This window comes from Salmo salar, chromosome 04, assembly GCF_965601325.2.
Source record: "Salmo salar chromosome 04, fSalSal1, whole genome shotgun sequence".
NCBI classification, from domain to species: domain Eukaryota; kingdom Metazoa; phylum Chordata; class Actinopteri; order Salmoniformes; family Salmonidae; genus Salmo; species Salmo salar.
This window is the reverse complement of record NC_138294.1, coordinates 53207258-53222018: the sequence shown is the minus strand read 5'-3', so window position 1 is coordinate 53222018 and position 14761 is coordinate 53207258. Positions and strand designations below refer to the sequence as shown.

Genomic DNA, 14761 nt, shown 5'->3' with positions numbered 1-14761 from the left:
CTAAAATGTGGTCTTGGCTGCAGCCGGAGAGGGAGCACTGCTGCAGGGGTTTCAATCTGCCAGTAATGGGAAAGATGGAGGGAGATAAGATTTCTGCACATTTCCAATGTGATCATATTGCCATCCAATGCATTTGGAGAGTCCATAGAATTCTTTAAAAGGAGGAACATCTTCAAATACTCTCTAGTCTATTCACATGAATCTAATCAGGATCCCTGACTGTTCAGCTAATTGGGCATGAACAACTATTTGTGGTATAATCTGGGGGTATTATGTACCAACACCTCATATCAAAATGGTGCATGCTTTATCAGAAGTTAGGCGAACTTGATGTGGGACAGATTTCAATATTAGACATAATGTAATTCACATACACCCATGACCTCATTAACACTGTCACACATAGGGATTAGGAATCTATTTCTAGCATAAGGTAGTCAGTAGAGACATGGGCACAGAGAGCGAGTGATAGAGAGAGAGATGGAGGGAGGGGAGGGAGGGGAGGGAGGGGAGGGAGGGAGGGAGGGAGGGAGGGAGGGAGGGAGGGAGAGAGAGAGATAGAGAGATAGAGAGAGAGATGGACAGCACTCTGGCCCAACCAAATCATCAAGAAAAATATATCACCTATTGGAAAGACACCACAAAAAATCTAAGTAAACTTCAATGCTATTTGTCTCTAAACAGACAGTACATGGTGGCAGACTATCTGACCACTGTGACTGATAGAAAACTGAGGAAAACATTGACTAGGTACAGACTCAGTGAGCACAGTTTGGCCATAGAGACCAGTCGTCACAGACAAACCTGGCTGCCCAGAGAGGACAGGCTGTGCTCACTCTGCTCCAGGGGAGAGGTAGAGACAGAGCTGCATTTCCTATTACACTGTGACAAATACTCAGACCTAAGAGAATATTTCTTTCCCAAAATTATAATTCAATACAAAGAATTTGAAACTATAAAAGATGAAGAAAAAAATCTAATATTTATTGGGTGAAAAGCCTCAATGTGCAGTTTTGGCAGCCAAATATGTGTCCTCCTGCCACAACCTGAAGGACAGCCAGTGAAAAGTGCAATGTAATGTGGATAATATTTCCCATCTTGTTTTGTTTTGTCTTTCCTACCATGTCATGTGTCTTCTCAGTCATGTTGACACTGGTCTACTACCATTGCTTTAATGTATTGTTGTTCTGATTAATATTGTTGTTGTAGTTGTTGTTAATCTTAATCCCATGTCCACTACTACTATTATTATTGCTGTTGGTCCCACCATTTATTTATATATAAATATATATATATTTTTTTCTATATGAATACTTTGACAATGTGAGTAGTCATGAACTTGCCATTGTCAATAAAGTCAATAAAGGCAAATGAATTGAATTGAGATGGAGGGAGGGAGGGAAAGAGAAAGAGAGAGAGTGCGAGGGAGGGAGGGAGGGAGGGAGGGAGGGAGGGAGGGAGGGAGGGAGGGAGGGAGGGAGGGAGGGAGGGAGGGAGGGAGGGAGGGAGGGAGGGAGGGAGGAAAAACAGGTTAAGGGCCGATGGGTGCCATGGGAATGATGTCAGTTGTGGAGAGAGGGAACAAACAATTTCACCGCACAAACAAGAGAGAAATGTTTGTCTGCTTTATTGACTTTTCAGAGAAAGAGCAGTTGATTATATTTGACAGGGCCACTACATCACAGGTATGTAGGGGGTAGAGTTTGCTATCTACTTTAATTAAATCTATGTACAGGCTTTGTGAGTGGATGGGCCATGGTGAGAGCAGGATTTCAATCAATCACATTTTATCTGACAAAGACCCCTGTGGTGTCTCAGGGGGCAACCCAACGCAGAGAGAGGAGGGGCTTTAATGAAAACAGAAATGAACAGCTCAGACAAGAACATGAAAAGTGAAAACAAACAATTAATGTGCTGCAGTACAACATGCATTTGAAATTTGAATTCATTATTTCAGTAATCAAGCGGCGCCAGGAAAAACAAACGAGTGAGTGGCATGTAGACGGGCGGAGAGATAGACAGACAAAACCAATGGGGAGACATACGGTGAGAGACAGAAAGAGAGAAGAGGTAGATGGGACAGTGTGAGCGTTCACTGGTTATTGAACAGTTCCAGTGTGATGAGGAGGCCAGCCATGTTAAGATGTGTGACTAAAAGTTATGCCACTGGACACAAAGGACTTGAAGATACAAAGAGCCTTCACAGAATTTTAATTAGCCACTCCAAGAATGAAAGATTATGTTCCCAGTTGTCCTTGCATTCTTAATAACATAAAAAAATACTTTGAACAGTTTTCACAGGCACTGTGCCAAAGCACACTAACTACTGCACCACCCCCAACCCTCCATCCCCCTCTCCTCACTCAATTCACTCCTTCCACAGGCTCTCACACCCACACCACACCACCCTTAACCATTTCTTTTACCTTTATTCACAATCAATTTGTACTTTTGTTAGAATGCCCTGATTAGACTCACTAAATGGGAGCACAGAAAAGGCCTCGAACACAAGCAGAGAAAGAGCAACGGGAATAAAACCTCTTTCCTATTATGAATCCTCTAATTTTTCGAACCCAAAACGTACAAGTTCTCAGAAACAATAGCCTCTTGTCTGTGAGAACTGGCACAGTTTCCCCTATAGCTCCCATTTATTAGGGCTTATTCAGCTTGTACAATACAGAGCATAACACACAAGGCTGCTCTGTCGTTGTGGAGAAAACTGTGTAGATTGCTGTGGGGTTTGGAGTGGCCCACTGAGAAGACTCCAGACTCCTGCTGTCTCCATCTACACAGCTGTGGCTTAGAAACATGTACTGGTCCCTACAAACCTAAAAACCCCAGTCCCTACTCTCCGCCAGTAGTGTTGGGCAGTGTTTTCTTACACAATGCTACAGATCCTAGACTTTGTAGTGACGTGGAAAGTATGGCGCCGGAGGGGATGGCTGCTGTTTTACGAGCTCTTAACCAATTGTGCTTTTTTGTTTGTTTTTTCGCATTGTTTATAACTCATTTTGTACATAATGTTACCGTTTCTTATGACCGAAAAGTGCTTCTGGACCTCAGAACAGCGATTACTCACCTCAAACTGGACGAAGATTTTTTTCTTTAATGAGTCTGACGCGAAGGATATACTGCTTTGTCAAGACAAGGCCCAAATCCCTGTCATCAGTGTGAAGAAAAGACAGAGAAAAAAAGGTGGAGAAAAGGGGGGAGGAGGGCGGGGTGCCTAGTAAGGATTTGCCAACGAGTAGGTAAACCACCACTTCCCTTCGTATTATTGGCCAACGAGCAATCATTGGAAAACAAACTGGACGATCTACGATTAAGACTATCCTACCAACAGGACATTAAAAACTGTAATATCTTATGTTTCACCGAGACCGAGGCTGAATGACGACATGGATAATATAGAGCTGGCTGGCTTCTTCGTGTTTCAGCAGGACAGAGCAGCTACGTCTGGTAAGATGAGGGGCGGGGGTGTGTGTCTATTTGTCAACAACTTCTGGTGTGCGATGTCTAATATTAAAGAAGTCTTAAGGTATGAGGTAGAATACCTCATGATAAGCTGTAGACCACACTATCTACCAAGAGAGTTCTCATCTATATTATTCGTAGCCGTCTACTTACCACCACAAACCGATGCTGGCACTAAGACCGCACTCAACCAGCTGTATAAGGCCATAAGAAAACAAAGAAATGCTCATCCAGAAGCGGCACTCCTAGTGGCCTGGGGACTTTAATGCAGGCAAACTTAAATCTGTTATACCTGATTTCTAACAGATTTCTACCAGCATGTCACATGTGCAACCAGAGGGAAAAAAACTCTAGACCACCTTTACTCCACACACAGAGATGAATACAAAGCTCTCCCTTGCCCTCCATTTGGCAAATCTGACCCTAATTATATCCTCCTGATTCCTGCTTACAAGCAAAAATGTAAGCAGGAAGTAGCAGTAACTTGCTAAATACGGAAGTGGTCAGATGACGCGGATGCTACGCTACAGGACTGTTTTGCTAGCACAGACTGGAATATGTTCCGGGACTCATCCAATGCCCAGCGACGCGAGCCTACCAGATGAGCTAAATGCCTTTTATGCTCGCTTAGAGGCAAGCAACACTGAAGCATGCATGAGAGGCACCAGCTGTTCTGGGCGACTGTGTGATCACGCTCTCCGTAGCCAATGTGAGAAAGACCTTAAAACAGGTCAACATTCACAAAGCCGCAGGGTCAGACGGATTACCAGGACGTGTACTCAAAGCATGCGCGGACCAACTGGCAAGTGTCTTCACTGACATTTTAAACCTCTCCCTGACCGAGTCTGTAATGCCTACATATTTCAAACAGACCCCCATAGTCCCTGTGCCCAAGAAAGCGAAGGTAACCTGCCTAAATGATTACCGTCCCGCAGCGCTCACGTCGGTAGCCATGAAGCTTGTTGAAAGGCTGGTCATGGCTCACATCAACACCATCGTGCCAGAAACCCTAGACCCAATCAAATTCACACACCGCCCCAACAGATCCACAGATGATGCAATCTCAATCGTACTCCACACTGCACTCCACATATAGCCTCATTATTGTTTTGTAAATTTCTTGTGCTACTTTTTGATTGTTTCAATTTTTTTTACTTTAGTTTATTTAGTCAATATTTTATCAACTCTATTTCTTGAACTGCATTGTTGGTTAAGGGCTTGTTAGTAAGCACTTCACGGTAAGGTCTACACCGGTTGTATTAGGCGCATGTGACAAATAAGATTTGATTTGATTCGATTTTTGAGGCAGTTGTTCACTACACATTAGTTCAAATGAGGACAACAAATCCTACCAGCCATCCTCCTCTGCATCTTCCAGAGTGGCAGACAGGCGGTATTAAAACTTTCAACAGCCCAGTTAGTTGGCAGAATTAAAGCTTTCAACAGCCCAGTTAGTTGGCAGAATTAAAGCTTTCAACAGCCCAGTTAGTTGGTGGTATTAAAGCTTTCAACAGCCCAGTTAGTTGGCGGTATTAAAGCTTTCAACAGCCCAGTTAGTTGGCGGTATTAAAGCTTTCAACAGCCCAGTTAGCAGAATACATTTCTATCGTCAGATTATAACAGTGAGAAAAGGAGCCTCCCAGCAGAGAAACACAAAGACTGCTGCTATTCTTAAACACCTTTATCTGTGATGAACTTCCACCACTAATACATCTAAAACATGGTGAACACATTCAGAGAGGAGAGGGCAGCAGGTAGCCTAGTGGTTAAGAGTGTTGGCCCAGTAACCAACATGTCACTGGTTTGAGTCCCCGAGCCGACTAGTTAAAAAATCTGTTGATGTGGCCTTGCGCAGGGCACTTAACCCTCATTGATCCAGCAAGTTGCTCTGGATAAGAATGTTGGCTAAATGTACAAATAAATGAAAGCAGAGCAGGAAGGCAGCCAGATGTGTCTGTCAGACCAAGGTCTCCTCTCCCACATCCTCTCTGATCCAGTCAAACTGTCTCAAACCCTTCTGGGAATTTGGCAGCATCCTACAGACTACTTCTTAGACACACAGAGCATCCACAGCCATTTCCAGCACATCTCAGCACAGGCTCTGAAGATGTAAGTAAGGCTTCACCAGTGCCTCAACTAAGGGCCAGGGCCCTCAGGCATGTGTGGGGCTACCTATGGACCTCACTGTTCCTGTTATTACCAGAGCAGACTACTGTGTTATGGGGTTTCATGTATCAACCCTGGGAGAGTCCTTGAGCTGAGAGTTAAAGTGAACTTGCCAGGCACAGCATGATGGGGCTGGGAGAGATGAGGGAATGTTCATCATTATGATGTTCCACAGGATAGACTAGAAGACAACATTTTAGAGATCAGTCTGTGTCCAGAGCAGTTTTATCTTTAATGTGCAGTGTGGAGACCCACCGGGGTGAGGGATGAGGGAGAGAACCATAGATGGAACAAGGCCACAGGGCCCTTAGGCATGCTGGGATATGAAAACCTACACATGGGGAGAGCCCCCACGATAAAGAAAAGGTGTAATGGGTCCGCATTCAAAAAGATACCACATAAAGCTTACTTCATTTGTCCATTTTTTGTATTCTTTTCACTGCATCAGGGATAGCATACACAGACATTTTGGCTTCGCAGCCTTCTTCAGTGTGTAGGTACAATTGTCTTTTAATTCAAAACAGCATTCCCCATGGTCCCTGGGAAAGCAGCCCCAGGGGAGATAGAGACACTGTGGATATTCCTCTCACGTCACCACCAGTGCAGCTCATAATAGGACATGTCTTCAGGGTCAGTAATATTAACACAAACAGAAGACGAGATAGAAGACAAGATAACTCCATGCCATAACAGAATGATAGTGTCTCTTACTATTTGCACCTTTTAAATTGTGTTGTTTTTCTTCGGATTTGTATTTATATACTTCATTGTGGCAATAATAATACCAATGCTAGGGTATCACTGTGATGTGACCACATATCGTACCTTGATGCAACTTAAATGATTGTCCTTGTACCAATGGTTTCCTCTAGAGAACCAATCATTCTGCTGCAGTGAGAGCTCTATGACTGACTGAATGAATTGGTGAGTTATTTTCCCATCGAGGTGTATATTTCCCTGTGAGAGGCCAGAGAAAGACATTTAAACCCACCGTGCCACAGAAGAGACATTATAGTTAAGTAGTGTGACATGCTTCACAGAGAAAGCAGGCCTCAGAGTGTCCTAGCCCTGCGCTACAGTGACATACTGGAGCAGCCTTTGATGTTTTTGATGTTTTGGGGAAATTGTGTGTGTATATGTGGGTTTGTGTGTATTTTCCAAACTTTACATTCTGTGCACATTTGGGAGTGCTGCATTAAAACTGATTCATGACACGCTGCTGTCTACCGTGGAATGGATTGGTGCACAACGAGAACAGAAGAGAAAGAGTACATGTCAAGTGATTTGAGAGACTCGTTTGTGAGGTAATTTCCTCCTGTGATATTAGCTGTTATACAGGGGTGGATCTAATCCTGAATGCTAATGGGTTAAAACCGCATTTCAGCCAGGGTCTATTCCACAATTTACCACTCTGGCTAAATCTATGACGTTAATCTGCTTATTTACTGTTCCATCTGACAACTAGACATTATCTCACATTTCTTTTAGACTAACATTTCGTTTTCAACAGCGAAGATTTCTTTAAACCTTGCTGTCTGTCTCTACGACATTTGCAACATTGTTTCAATATTTTCAAATTCGATCTCAAGCTGTCCCATAGTGTCGTGAGTCGGAACGAGACAGACAGGCAGGCAGCGTTTCTCAGCCAGCCGAAATCATGAATCAACTGGCATAATTTTTAGGGATAGATACAAAGAAATGTCAAATGAAAAGAGGTTCAAACAAAACAAAGTGCAGCTAGTTTGCAGTCTTTCCAGCTTCAGTTTGAAGTGATTGTGTTAGCTGTGATGTTGGCTAGCTCCTGTGAACAACAGTGTCCTGACGAGAGAGTATATTTTCTATGCCAGGCAAAATCGTGCCTCATTAGCCTATTGTTATGGATGTATCCAAATAAATGTAACTAGAAAAAAGATTAAACAAATGCAGCTACTTCGTTGTTATTCTGGCTGCACTGTTTGACATGTCTGTAAGTTAGCCATAGTTGGCTAGCTAGCAAGTAAGGGATAAGAACGTTGCCAGCCAGTATGGCAATGGACCATTTAGAACAAACGACTGGGTCACGTCCATAGATACAGAACAAAAAGACTGAACAACTGGGTCAAGTCTCTGGCAACCCAACTGAAAAAACGAGTGACCAGCCGGCTTGCGTAGCAACTCTAGATTTGTGTCAGGACTATATCTTGTGGATGTATGAAATAGTATGAATACATTTATAAAAATACTGTTTTTAATGAAAATATGTCAACCATTATTTGAATATGTTGGTAACCCGTTGTATAAAAGTGATGATGCCCTAGAAGCCAGTGCTTAGAGTATATATTGACTTTGTCTCGGGCCTAACAACACTCGTGCCAATATATCCTCCAAACACCGGCTTTGAGGGCATTATCACTTAATTAACTACTGAGTCCCCTTTTCAATCAGAAGACAAACTATACTGAACAAAAATATAAATGCAACATGCAACAATTTCAAAGATTTTACTGAGTTACAGTTCATAGAAGGAAAACGGTCAATTGAAATAAATAAATTAGGCCCTAATCTATGGACTTCACATGACTAGGCAGGGGCGTAGCCATGGGTGGGCCTGGGAGGGCATAGGCCCATCTACTGGGGAGTCAGGCCCAGCCAATCAGAATTTGTTTTTCCTTGGGGCCCCTCTCAGACGATCCTGCAGATGAAGAAACCGGATGCACTGCCAAATTCTCTAAAAGGATGTTGGAGGCGGCTTATAGTAGAGAAATGAACATTCATTTCTCTGGCAACAGCTCTGTTGGACATTCCTGCAATCAGCATACCAATTGCACGCTCCCTCAAAACCTGAGACATTTGTGGAATTGGGTTGGGTGACAAAACTGCACATTTACATTTACGTCATTTAGCAGACGCTCTTATCCAGAGCGACTTACAAATTGGTGCATTCACCTTAAAGTGGCCTTCTTTTGTCCCCAGCACAAGGTGCACCTGTGTAATGATCATGCTGTTTAATCAGGAGAAATGCTCACTAATAGGGATGTAAACAAATTTGTGCACAACATTTGAGAGAAATACGCTTTTTGTGCATATGGAAAATTCCTGGGATATTTTATTTCAGCTCATAAAAAATGGGACCAAAACTTTACATGTTGTGTTTATATTTTGTTCAGTATACATGCAGCACACTGTTTGGTCAGAAGAGTAGCACCAACACAGTATATATTTTGTTTCTCCATCTCCATCTTTGGAGCACAGACAAGATTGTTTTGATCACGCGGACTGGGATATGTTCAGAGTAGCTTAAGAAAATAATATCGACACATATACCGATACGGTGAATGAGTTTATCAGGAAGTGCATAGGAGATGTTGTACTCACTGTGACTATTAAAACCTACCCCAACCAGAAACCGTGGATAGATGGGAGCATTCGCTCAAAACTGAAAGCGCGAACCACTACTTTTAACCAGGGCAAGAAGACTAGGAATATGGAAGAATACAAACAGTGTAGTTATTCCCTCTGCAAAGCAATCAAGCAGGCTAAACGTCGGTATAGGGCCATAATTGAGTCCCAGTTCAACGGCTCAGACATGAGACGTATGTGGCAGGGTCTACAGACAATCACAGATTATAAAAGGAAAACCAGTCACATCGCGGACACCGACATCTTGCTTCCGGACAGGCTGAACACCTTCTTAATACAGTGCCACTGACGCTGCCCACTATCAAGGACTGTGGACTTTCCTTCTCCGTGGCCGACGTGAGTAAGACGTTTAAGCGTGTTAACCCTCGCAAGGCTGGCAGCCCAGATGGTATCCCTAACCGCGTCCTCAGAGCATGAGCAGACTAGCTGGCTGGTGTGTTTACAGATATATTCAATCTCTCCCTATCCCAGTCTATTGTCCCCACATACTTCAAGATGGCCACCATTGTCCCTGTACCTAAGAAAGCAAAGGTAACTTAACTACAGCACCTCTTCAACCTCAGGAGGCTAAATACATTTGGCTTAACACCTAAAACCCTCACAAACCTTTACAGACGTACAATTGAGAGCATCCCGTCGGGCTGTATCGCCACCTGGTACGGCAACTGCACCGCCCACAACCGCAAAGCTCTCCAGAGGGTGGTGTGGTCTGCCCAACGCATTACCGGGGGCAAACTTCCCACCCTCCTGGACATCTATAGCACCCAATGCCATAGGAAAGCCAAAAAGATCCTCAAGGACATCAACCACCTGAGCCACTGCCTGTTCACCCCGCTATCTTCCAGAAGGTGAGGTCAGTAAAGGTGCATCAAAGCTGGGACCGAAAGACTGAAAAACAGCTTCTGTCTCAAGGCCATCAGACTGTTAAACAGCCATCTCCAGCACATTAGAGGCAGCTGCCTATAGACATAGATTAGGAATCACTGGCCACTTTAAGGAAATTAATCACTAGCCACTTTAATAATGTTCTGTATCTAGCATTACTCATCTCATATGTATAAACTGCACTCCACACTATTCTACGGTATCTTTGTCACTTTTAAATTGTGTTTACATATTGCATCACCCATCTCATATGTATATACTGTATTGTATTCTATACTACACTACTGACTGTTAAACAGCCATCTCCAGCACATGAGAGGCTGCTGCCTATAGAAATAGATTAGGAATCACTGGTCACTTTAAGGAAATGAAACACTAGCCACTTTAATAATGTCTCCGTATCTAGCATTACTCATCTCATACGTATAAACTGTACTCTATAATATTCTACGGTATCTTAGACACTTTAATTGTGTGTAAATATTGCATCACCCATCTCATATATATATAGTATTCTATACTATGCACTGTATCTTAGTCCAACTTGTTTTTCAACCACTCCACAAATTTCTTGTTAACAAACTATAGTTTTGGTAAGTCGGTTAGGACATCTACTTTGTGCATGACACAAGTAATTTTTCCAACAATAGTTTACAGACAGATTATTTCACTTATAACTCACTGTATCACAATTCCAGTGGGTCAGAAGTTTACATACACTAAGTTGGCTGTGCCTTTAAACAGCTTGGAAAATTCCAGAAATGATGTCATGGCTTTAGAAGCTTCTGATAGGCTAATTGACATCATTTTAGTCAATTGGAGGTGTACCTGTGGTTGTATTTCAAGACCTACCTACAAACTCAGTGCCTCTTTGCTTGACATCATGGAAAAATCTAAAGAAATTAGCAAGACCTCAGAAAAACAATTGTAGACCTCCACAAGTCTGGTTCATCCTTGGGAGCAATTTCCAAACGCCTGAAGGTACCACGTTCATCTGTACAAACAATAGTACGCAAGTATAAACACCATGGGACCATGCAGCTGTCATACCGCTCAGGAAGGAGACGCGTTCTGTCTCCTGGAGATTAACATACTTTGTTGCAAAAAGTGCAAATCAATCCCAGAACAACAGCACAGGACCTTGTGAAAATGCTGGAGGAAACAGGTACAAAAGTTTCTATATCCACAGTAAAATGAGTCCTATATCGACATAACCTGAAAGGCCGCTCAGCAAGGAAGAAGCCACTGCTCCTAAACCACCATAAAAAAAACAGACTACAGTTTGCAACTGCACATGGGGACAAAGATTGTACTTTTTGGAGAAATGTCCTGAGGTCTGATTAAACAAAAACAGAACTATTTAGCCATAATGACCATCGTTATGTTAGGAGGAAAAAGGGGGAGCCTTGCAAGCCGAAGAACACCATCCCAACCGTGAAGCATGGGGGTGGCAGCATCATGTTGTGGGGGTGCTTTGCTGCAGGAGGGACTGGTGCACTTCACAAAATAGATGGCATCGTGAGGAAGGAAAATTATGTGGATATATTGAAGCAACATCTCAAGACATCAGTCAGGAAGTTAAAGCTTGACATACTTCCAAAGTTGTGGCAAAATGGCTTAAGGACAACAAAGCCAAGGTTTTAGAGTGGCCATCACAAAGCCCTGACCTCAATCCTATAGAAAATTTGTGGGCAGAACTGAAAAAGCGTGTGCGAGCAAGGAGGCCTACAAACCTGACTCCGTTGCACCAGCTCTGTCAGGAGGAATGAGCCAAAATTCACCCAACTTATTGTGGGAAGCTTGTGGAAGGCTACCCGAAACGTTTGACCCAAGTTAAACAATTTAAAGGCAACGCTACCAAATACTAATTGAGTGTATGTAAACTTCTGACCCACTGGGAATGTGATGAAAGAACTAAAAGCTGAAATAAATCATTCTCTCTACTATTATTCTAACGTTTGACCCAAGTTAAACAATTTAAGGGCAACGCTACCAAATACTAATTGAGTGTATGTAAACTTCTGACCCACTGGGAATGTGATGAAAGAACTAAAAGCTGAAATAAATCATTCTCTCTACTATTATTCTGACATTTCACATTCTTAAAATAAAGTGGTGATCCTAACTGACCTAAGACAGGGAATCTTTACTCGGATAAAATGTCAGGTATTGTGAAAAACTGAGTTTAAATGTATTTGGCTAAGGTGTATGTAAACTTCCCACTTCACCTGTATATGTATATATTCTTAATCCATTCCTTACTTAGATTTATGTGTATTTTGGGTACATGTTGTGAAACTGTTAGATATTACTGCACTGTCAGAGCTAGAAGCACAAGCATTTCACTATACCCGCAATAACATCTGCTAAACACGTGTATGTGACAAATACATTATTTGACACACACACACACACACACACACACACACACACACACACACACACACACACACACACACACACACACACACACACACACACACACACACACACACACACCATCTCTATCTTTTTCAGAAGTGAAATGGTTCCCATCTCTCAGGGGTCCAGTTAAGCTCTCACAAAGCCACAGTGCATACAGCAGGTAGATTGATTCTGACTTATTAGCTGTGAGTGAATGTAACAGAATAGCATTAATACAAAAAAAAAGTGATATCTTGAGCCATCGACAGCTCGTTAGCGTTTTAATCAAATCACTTCCAAACTTGCTTATGGAGTTCTTGTCATGAATTCTTAATGGCGGCTTTGGAGATGAGAGGAAAAGAAGCACAGCGCGCCTCGCAACAGGAGCCACTAAAGATATTTCACACAGGAATTCCTAACAGTCTTAAAATGTGAAACGTTTTCAATTGATGTGCCTCTGGCCCTTATTGTCTTTCACTGCAGAGTAAATGAAACTTTACCAAGGACAGCTAGCTCAGTTGCATTGACAAGTTTATTTCCTCATGTCCCTCTTTAAGTCATCCTTACCTTTCTAGCCCATTATTATTCCAACAAACACAATGACCTGAAACCAATCCAGACTCAAGTGGCGCGACAAACACCAGGCCGTGGAGCACTGGAGCGAGAGTCCTGTTTGATCATATCTCCTAAATGACAGCTTTCCGGCCAGGCAGTGCGTATAATTGTAATGGCTGGGCCTCTATTTTAAGCCTAGCATAAAAAATGAATGTAACTCAACAGTGGTTTCACTGCCCACCAAGCACAGAGAAGGTGTGAGGCTAAGGTTGAATCTTCTCATTGTCAAACCCACAGTCTGGGAGCTGAGAAAGACACATCAATGACAAAGAGAGAGGGAGATAAGGGGAGAGAGTGGAATCACTAACCAAAATTCTCCAACACGCCAGCTAACGTTTGAAAAAGAGCAAGTGCCGATGCCACTTACGAGACGGCATTGCAGATAATTTCTTGAGCAAATGGAGAAAGGGGGGGGGGATAAATAGAGGGAACAGTCTTAGCATTCATGACACTGTTAATCAAGTTTCGCTGAGAACAACTGCAGCCTCAGTGGATGTCTGATTAAATTAAGCCAATCAGATGAGGAGAAGGTCTCTGTGTTGCCGTGCAGTAACGGCCTCATGGCAGCAGTGCTTTTGCATTTTCCTCACACACAGAGTGAACTGTTAGAGAATCACCACAACCAGTGACACATCTACTGCCTGCCACGCACTACCAAGACAGACCGTTTCTGAGTGGGTGTTAAGATAGATGTGAGTGTAACTCAAAGGACTATTTTTAAGGTCGTTCAGACAGACAAGCGTAGGGAACCACTCTCGGCTGCGTAAAACTCACAGTTTCACAAACAGGCCATTGGTCCCTCTGGTGTGTTGAGAAGTCCCTCTGAAGCACCAGTCTGTTATCCCACTCAACGGTTGGCCTTTCCTTTCTGGAGTTGCTGCCACTTCTGAAGTTGCCATGACGACACGCATGCCATGACAGCTAATGACACCTTTCCACCAGGCCGTGCCAAAGCCGGGGCACTGAGGCTGAAAGGGGTGAGGGAGGGTAGGGAGGTAGGAGAGGAAGGGGGGATACGACAGCTGTCTGAAGCTGGGGCAGAAAGAGACATCTGACTGCCAGCCCTACCGCACATAGCAGACCCACCACAGACCCACATGCTCCCTGAACCTGCAGAGGAAGCTCAGCCCAGAGGTCAAACTGACCCAGCCTCGTCCCTACATCACACACAGCCTTCAAACCAAAGGCTGTCAGCTGGACGAGGAGGGTGAAGAGTTTCAACAGTGCACTGATTATACAACCATTTCCTATCGTGTATGACATTTGTTATTATTTAGCTATTTACAGCTAAATTCATTATCGGCTGCCAGCCTGACAAGATTATTGGACCGATGACCTTATACACTATATATATACAAAAGCATGTGGACACCCCTTCAAATTAGTCTATTTGGCTATTTCACCCACACCCATTGCTGAAAGGTGTATAAAATCGAGCACAGAATCATGCAATCTTAATAGTCAAACATTGGCAGTAGAATGGCCTTACTGAATAGCTCAGTGACTTACTACGTCGCACCATCATAGCATGCCACCTTTCCAACAAGTCAGTTAGTTAAATGTCTGCCCTGCTAGAGCTGCCCCGGTGAACTGTAAGTTATTTTATTGTGAAATGGAAACTTCTAGGAGCAACAACAAGTTCCAAACTGCCTCTGGAAGAAACGTCAGCATAATAACTGTTCGTTGAGAGCTTCATGAAATGGGTTTCCATGAGCAATGTCAAGCGTCGGCTAGAGTGGTGTAAAGTTTGCTGCCATTGAATCTGGGTTTAGCGGAAGCCAGGAGAACGTTCAGCTGCCCGAATACATAGTACCAACTG

The 14761-nt window shown here is 43.2% G+C and overlaps 1 protein-coding gene across 1 annotated transcript in view; it reads right to left on the bottom strand.

The window, feature by feature from the left end:
* Positions 1-13757, bottom strand: part of LOC106603292 (RNA-binding protein Musashi homolog 2) — a 179809-nt gene extending 166052 nt beyond the window's left edge. Inside the window, exon 1 of the mRNA XM_082974557.1 lies at positions 13717-13757. The gene's annotated coding sequence lies outside the window, so the exon portion shown is untranslated. The remainder of the gene's footprint in view (positions 1-13716) is intronic.
* Positions 13758-14761: the final 1004 nt, after the last annotated feature.